Source organism: Arachis hypogaea, chromosome 1, assembly GCF_003086295.3.
Source record: "Arachis hypogaea cultivar Tifrunner chromosome 1, arahy.Tifrunner.gnm2.J5K5, whole genome shotgun sequence".
Lineage (NCBI taxonomy): Eukaryota > Viridiplantae > Streptophyta > Magnoliopsida > Fabales > Fabaceae > Arachis > Arachis hypogaea.
In genome coordinates, this window is record NC_092036.1 from 65,714,885 (window position 1) to 65,723,100 (window position 8,216).

Below are 8,216 nucleotides of genomic sequence, written 5' to 3' on the forward strand. Positions count from 1 at the left end.
TTTTCATTAACTGATATTTCGATCAGTTAGTCTACCATCTTTTTTCTTGACAGAAAGAATAACAAGATGATTCCCTGTGCTCTGATTTTTGATTTTTATTACAATCAAAGAGCACTACCAAAGTGTTTCAAAGAAAGGGGGTTATCCTGACGTAGGTCTGCTTATGGCCTAGATCAGCTTAAGTTTAATGGACTCTCTATCGAACTACTAAAAAAAATTGAAAGTATCAAGAAATGAAACCCTATACACCTTATTCAGTGCAATGCACGGTTCCTTGGTAACTTCTAGTTTGATTAGGGAAACCACAGAAAATGAATCTGCTAATGAAGGTTACAGATTCGGTCAAGAGGAAGAAACCTATAATATTGTGGCTGCTCATGGTTATTTTAATGGAATACTAAATTGGTGATCCAAAAATGATAAATTTTTGAATTTCTTTTTTTCAATTAAAAGAAAAAAAGAATATGCATCTCTTTGGATTCAAAAATGAAATAGAAATAAAAAAGATTTGATAATAAATGAAAAACTACGAATTTTTTGTTCCATTTCCGACGAGATAATAATAATAATTATTGAAATGTTTATATCTTTTGTTAAGCTCTTTCTATATATAAGAATTCTTCTTATTCATTTGAATATATGAATATAAATATATATTCAAGTGAATAAATAATTTAATTTCTAATAATTTTTATAAAAAAAACAAAGAAAAAAAAAAGAAATAATTAGAATACAATTCTTTTGTTTCTTTAATATTTTTTAATTACTAAAAAAAATTGCATCTTTCGAATTTATTCTTTCAATCTCGACGATTTACAATAAATAGGTTATTATGATTTCGGGTAAGCCGCTATGGTGAAATTGGTAGACACGCTGCTCTTAGGAAGCAGTGCTAGAGCATCTCGGTTCGAGTCCGAGTGGCGGCATGGCATCTTTTACTCTAAAAGAGTAAGTCCTAAAATGAATTCAATTTCTGATTTATCTTCCTAGTATTAGTTATTGGGACACCTTATTTTTATGATATTTTCAACTTTAGAGCATATATTAACTCATATATCGTTTTCGGTCGTATCAATTGTAATTTCAACTCATTTGATAACTCTATTAGTCAATGAAATCTTAGGATTTCATGATTTGTCCAAAAATGGTATGATAATAAGCTTTTTCTGTATAACGGAATTGTTAATTACTCGTTGGATTTTGTCGGGCCATTTACCATTTAGTGATTTATATGAATCATTAATATTTCTTTCCTGGGGTTTTTCTATTTTTCATATAGTTTTTTGTTTTAAAAAGCATAAAAACGATTTAAGTGCAATAATCGCACCGAGTGTTATTTTTACCCAAGGCTTTGCTACTTCGGGTGTTTTAACCGAAATCCATCAATCTTCAATATTAGTACCCGCTTTACAATCTCATTGGTTAATGATGCACGTAAGTATGATGATATTTGGCTATGCAGCTCTTTTATGTGGATCGTTATTATCTGTAGGAATCTTAGTTATTAGATTTGGAGAAGTCATACAAATTTTGGGTAAAAGCAATAATTTGTATTTTTTAAATGAATCATTTTCTTTTGTTGAGATCCAATACATGAATAGGAATGAAAGGAACAATGTTTTACAAAAAACTTTTTTTTCTTCTTCTAGAAATTATTACAGGTCTCAGTTTATTCAACAACTCGATCGTTGGAGTTATCGTATTATTAGTCTGGGTTTTCTCTTTTTAACGATAGGTATTCTGTCAGGAGCAGTATGGGCTAATGAGGCATGGGGATCATATTGGAATTGGGATCCCAAGGAAACTTGGGCCTTTATTACTTGGACCATATTTGCGATTTATTTACATACTCGAAAAAATACGAAATTCGAAAGTGTAAATTCTTCAATAGCGGCCTCTCTGGGCTTTCTTATAATTTGGATATGTTATTTAGGAATCAATCTATTAGGTATAGGATTACACAGTTATGGTTCATTTACATCTAATTGAATTGAGTTTAATTAAGGAAAAAACCTCTGGCAAATACAAATAAAGAAAGCATAAGTATATATACATCATAAGAGATAAGTATATATACATATCTAATATACTAATATATAAAATATATAAGAAATTTTAGTATATATTCGATATTCTGTTTATATATAATATATTTGATATGAATATAGAAAGAATAAAGAAAAAATGGAATTGTCGAGAACCCTTTAAATCAAGTAGTAATGTAATGATTCAAGGGGTTCTCACAAACAACAAACATATTTACATATAATTAATTCCAATTTTGTTATGTGGTTTATTTCTCTTTTTTGGTGGGTTGTATTAATTTTCATTAAAAAAATTTAGAAAAAATTTGATAGAATGGCTTCAACCTTGTCAACCGAGAATGAGAAAATAAAATCTGGATAAATACCAATACCTATTACGGGTATAGCTCAGCTGGTAGAGCAGAGGACTGAAAATCCTCGTGTCACCAGTTCAAATCTGGTTCCTGGCACATGATGAATTTGTATGAGTATCTTTTATCCATAATCTATATTCATTCTTAGAAAATATATTGTATTGCCTTCGTTGATAATAATTAAAAATATTGTTCGTATGCTTTTATTTCAATTTCCCGAATGGTCAGAAGATTTTAGGGATTGGAATAGAGAAATGTATATTAAATGCACCTATAATGGTGTTCAATTATCCGAAACAGAATTTCCAAAAAAGTGGCTACTAGACGGTATTCAGATACAAATTAGATTTCCTTTTCATCTGAAACCTTGGCACAGATCTAAGCTACGATCCACTAAAAAGGATCCAATGAAAAAAAAAAGGGACTTTAGCTTTTTAACAATTTTGGGAACGGAAGTGGAATTGCCCTTTTCTCGCGTTACCCGAAATCCATTTGCCTTCTTTCATCCCATTTTAACGAAACTAAAAACTAAAAAAAAAATGGCAAAATCATTTTATTATTTAATGAAATGAAATAGATAAATTAATAAATTATGTCTTACACATATATCTAATTCTTAATAAAATTGGATTTCGTTTTTTATTTTTTTAATATATATTATTCTTTTTGAATAAAAATAAGTATAAAAATAAATATAGAAATATAAAAAGAAATATATAAATAAGATATTATATAGATATCTTTCTATTAAAGATATATAAATATACTAGATATCTTTCTTTAATTTTAACTAAAATATTTTCAAATTATATTACTCTAATATATATTAGAAAATATAGAACACGGAGCATGCTGATTATATCAAAAGTAAGTAAAGGGTAACATTTATTTTCCTATGGGTAAGGACACCATCGCCGACATAATAACCTCTATACGAAATGCTGACATGAATGGAAGAGGAACGGTTCTAATACCATGTACTAACATTACTGAAAACATTGCTAAAATGCTTTTACGAGAGGGTTTTATTGAAAACGTGAGAAAACATAGGGAAGGGGGAAATCTTTTTTTAGTTTTAACTCTACCATATAGAAGAAATAGAAAAGGATCATCTAAAACGCGTTTGAATTTAAAACAGATCACTCGTCGTTAAGGTGAAATTTCATGTTCTTCTAATAATAATAAGATTACTCAAAAATAAAACAATTTCTTTTTTATATTAAAAATTTGAATAAATACTAAAGAAATGAAAAGAAAAATCGATTTGAAAAATAAGAAATGTTTCTTTTTTTAGTAAAAGCATAACCTTACTTATGATAAAGTAGAAACTAGAATCATCTTTAGGTCAAACAAATTCGATCAATTAGAATATTTATATATTAGAAAAATAAAAAATGAAAATTATATAAATAGAAATGTCTGTTCACAACACAAAACATGAATAGGAATAAATGAGATTTGTGGATGTGGATAAAGAAATGGTTATGATACTATAATTTATGTTTTATTGAATTGAGTATCTTTTTCCAGTTTTTGTGTTTATTCTGCAGAAGCAAATTAAGTCAAAAGGGGATGCTATATTATGTTTTTAAATAAAAATCCTAATGGATATAAAAAAACAAAGTGCACAACTAGGGCATATCATTTTTTGTAAAGTAGTGGAGAATTATGGGACAAAAAATAAATCCGCTTGGTTTCCGACTTGGTACAACTCAAAGTCATGATTCTCTTTGGTTTGCACAACCAATCAATTATTCAGAAAATCTACAAGAAGATAAAAAAATACGAGATTATATCAAGAATTATATAAAAATAAATATAAGAATATCTTCTGGTGTCGAGGGAATAACAGGGATAAAGATTAAAAAAAGAATTGATTTGATTCAAGTCATAATCTCTATGGGATTTCCAAAGTTATTAATTGAGGGTAAGCCTGGAAGAATAGAAGAGTTACAGATGAATTTACAAAAAAAACTCAATTATGTGAACCGAAAACTGAACATTGCTATTACAAGAATTGCAAACCCTTATGGACATCGTAATATTCTTGCAGAATTTATAGCCGGGCAATTAAGGAATAGAGTTTCGTTTCGTAAAGCAATGAAAAAAGCTATTGAATTAACTCAACAGGCGGGGACAAAAGGAACTCAATTGATCCCTTGTTACTTCTCCTACGATAAGTATTAGTTCGAGATAGGGATGACAGGATTTGAACCCGTGACATTTTGTACCCAAAACAAACGCGCTACCAAGCTGCGCTACATCCCTTTCAATTGGTTTCCTGTGTCATTGTAAAGAATCTTTGTCTTGTTTTCCACATTTTCTCTGTTGTATATAAAAAAAACGCGGGAATAGATTATAGATTTTCTATGACTTGTAATAGAACTTATGCTTGATAGAAACATTATTATCATCCTATATAGTTGACGGATGAGATAAAGCCGAAGCTGAGTTCGTTCATTAAATAAAGACGAAAAATGGCAAAAAAGAAAGCATTAATCCCCCGTCGATATCTTACACCTATAGTTTTTTTGCCTTGGCGCATCTCTTTCACATTTCAAAAAAGTCTGGAATCTTGGGTTACTAATTGGTGGAATACTAAGCAACCTGAAATTTTCTTGAATGATCGTCCGACCGTTACTGAGGCTTTTGCTTCGGTTCAATATATAATGACTGAGGCTAACTTTGGTTGTTTAATCCGATCTGTTCATCGATGGTCGGCAAGTATGATGGTTTTAATGATGATCCTGCACGTATTTCGTGTGTATCTTACCGGCGGTTTTAAAAAACCTCGTGAATTGACGTGGGTTACGGGCGTTGTTTTGGCTGTATTGACCGCATCTTTTGGTGTAATCGGACCGACACAGGGATCTATTATATGTAAACATAGTATCTATTTAGATACGCTCGAATGACCCCTTTCTCATAATGAGAATGTATATAACCCTATTCCGGTCTGGTCCGGTATGGAATGAACTTAGAATCATGGAATCGACTCGATCATCAGATTCTAGATTCTAAGTTCATAACCCTAGCCCATTCCCATTTTGGGCGGAACAGATCTACTAATTCTTTGATTCCAGTTAGTAAGATAAGAAGGGTCGGATCTTGAACTAAGAAATAGATTCTAGAAGCTAAAAAAGGGTATCCTGAGCAATTTCAATAATCGGGTTCATTTATATTCCTGGTATAGTAGTTTATTTTAAAAACTAAGATGCTACCCGATCCTAATTGATCCTTGAATTGGACAGGACATTTAGTTCATGTCGCTATTCCAGGAGCTAGAGGGGAATACGTTCGATGGAATAATTTTTTAGGTGTATTGCCACATCCTCAAGGATTAGGTCCACTTTTTACAGGCCAGTGGAATCTTTATGCTCAAAACCCAGATTCCAGTAGTCATTTATTTGGTACCCCTCAGGGAGCAGGAACTGCCATTCTAACACTTCTTGGGGGATTCCATCCACAAACGCAAAGCTTATGGCTGACCGATATTGCGCACCATCATTTAGCTATTGCGATTCTTTTCCTGATAGCTGGTCACATGTATAGAACCAACTTCGGGATTGGCCACAGTATAAAAGAGATCTTAGAAGCATACATTCCTCCAGGGGGTAGATTGGGGCGTGGACATAAGGGTCTTTATGACACATCTCGTTGAAAGGTTCTATACATCTGCCCTTTCTCAAGGCATTTTTTTAGACAAGGACTCCGTTTTTTCCTCTTTTCGGATGGTAAATATTTCTCAGAACATGGAGTGTGAATCAAACCCACGTTTGAATTCAAATTGAGATACTGATGCAAGTTCTTCCCTTCTGAATCAAGACTCGAATTCCAATTTTTTTTTTGATGATCTAAAAACTATTTTTTTTTCTTCCAGTAAATTTTCTATTTTCACTAACATCTTTTTTTATATCTAAATTGAAAAAAAGGAATTCGATTGGTATGATCCACGGGTTATTCGTATATGCCTTAATAAAATCTTCATTCGGTATGGAATGATTTAATATTTCTTTATTTATTAGCATCCAATCTAAATGTTTTCTATGCAGATTTTCTTCCATATCTATAATGTAATCTTTTGCTATATATCTCTTTATAGAGATATCGCTCGTTGGATCAAATCCTTTTTGTTTACATGTTTTGTAATTATAAGAAAGAAATTATTTTTTATTTGCTTGGAATGATGATTCATATCTAGAAATATATGAGTCTTTCTTATCTTTAATGGATTGATATGAAAAAAGATCATATTCATATTGTGTGTTTTTTTTAATGAGCCTAATTGTTGGTTTTTGTAAGGAATTGATCTGGTTTTTTCATATGAATCACATTTTTTTAAATCTTTATTTTGAATGACATGACGTTTATGGATTCTATTTCTCCATTTTTGTGGCACTAATCTAGACCATCTTCTCTGAGATAAATCATATTGATAATGACTCTTTAACAACCAATCTTTAGTGCATTGTAGATTCTTATCCAAGACTTGTATCATTTGATAATGCCATGTGAATCGCTAGAAACATGTGAAGTGAACGAAAGTTAACTCATTTCTTATTTGTAAATGCTCAATACCCAAGTAAGTATCTAATGAATTATGAGTTCAATACATCCTGTTTAGCAGAAAGACGGATATTCCTTGCTCATTATCAGACAATCACTTATTCACAAACCCCCTGTGGGGCTAATAGTTTTCATTTCCCATCTCATGGGAAACCCTTTTCGCTCCGCTTAAGAAAAGAATACCGAGTCGGGTTCTTCTCCTACCCGTATCGAATAGAAAATAGATCCACTTCTTTTTGTTCCTACTGAATAGAATTGTTCCATTTTTCCTAAAAACCTAGAACAAATATAAATCCTTTACCAGATATAATTGACTGCAAAGGGGGTTCCATAGTATATTTTTTAGTATCTTTTTTCTAGTGCAATAAAGTTACATAGTGTCTATTTTTTGCTGAAAAAAAAAGAGGGGTATTCTCATGGGTTTGCCTTGGTATCGTGTTCATCAAGATTCAATTCATAATTACAGATGAATATAGAAGGGCTTCGTTTTTTTGAATCCCTATCGAAATTGACAGTAGCAGGACAAATTTGGATAACTATATTTATAGTTGGTTTCTAGATAATTCGTTAACATCCAATATCTAGTATCAGATATACATGTATTTCTTCTATACCGTAAACCAATTGTTCGTGTATTCAATTGGATTCGAGAAGCATTCTTTGAAACCTTTCAAAACAAAAGACTTAAAAAAAAAAGAAAGAGTTGCCCTTTAGCTATTATATTATAATTTTATTATAGACACCCCGGCTTGACTCCTCTTTCAAATCTTAGTCTTAGGTTTTTGCTAGCCCTTTTCTTTTTTTTGATTATATCCTCGTTTATATCCATATGGTATAATCAATCTAAAAAAATTCGTTCGACCGAAGAACTGAATCTAATGCGATGGTCATCGGTTCGATTCCGATAGCCGGCTTTTCTCTTTTTGTTGTTGTTTTATTTTTTAAAAATGGATAATGTCTTTTTTTTAGGAATCAAAAATTGGTGAAGTTTGATCTCTGTAGAACAACTCAAGAAACAAACCTCCTTTTTTCTCTATAAATAGAATAAATAATATAAAAAAGAAATTGTTTTATTTTTGAGTAATTCGATTAATCGAGATTCGGAAGATGAAATTTCTCCTCGACCGTCAATTGGTTTAGCCAAGGCATTTATAACACGACCCAAATAAGCCTCACTTACTGGTATCTGAGCAATTCTTCCTGTTGCTTTTACTGAGCTTCCCTCTTGTATCATCAAACCATCACCCATTAA

At 31.2% G+C, this 8,216-nt stretch overlaps 1 non-coding gene across 1 annotated transcript; it reads right to left on the reverse strand.

Annotated features, from left to right (window-relative positions):
- Positions 1-4,592: 4,592 nt before the first annotated feature.
- On the reverse strand, positions 4,593-4,666 carry TRNAP-UGG (transfer RNA proline (anticodon UGG)). The gene has a single exon. It is a non-coding gene; the product is annotated as a tRNA-Pro (tRNA).
- Between the last annotated feature and the right edge of the window lie 3,550 nt (positions 4,667-8,216).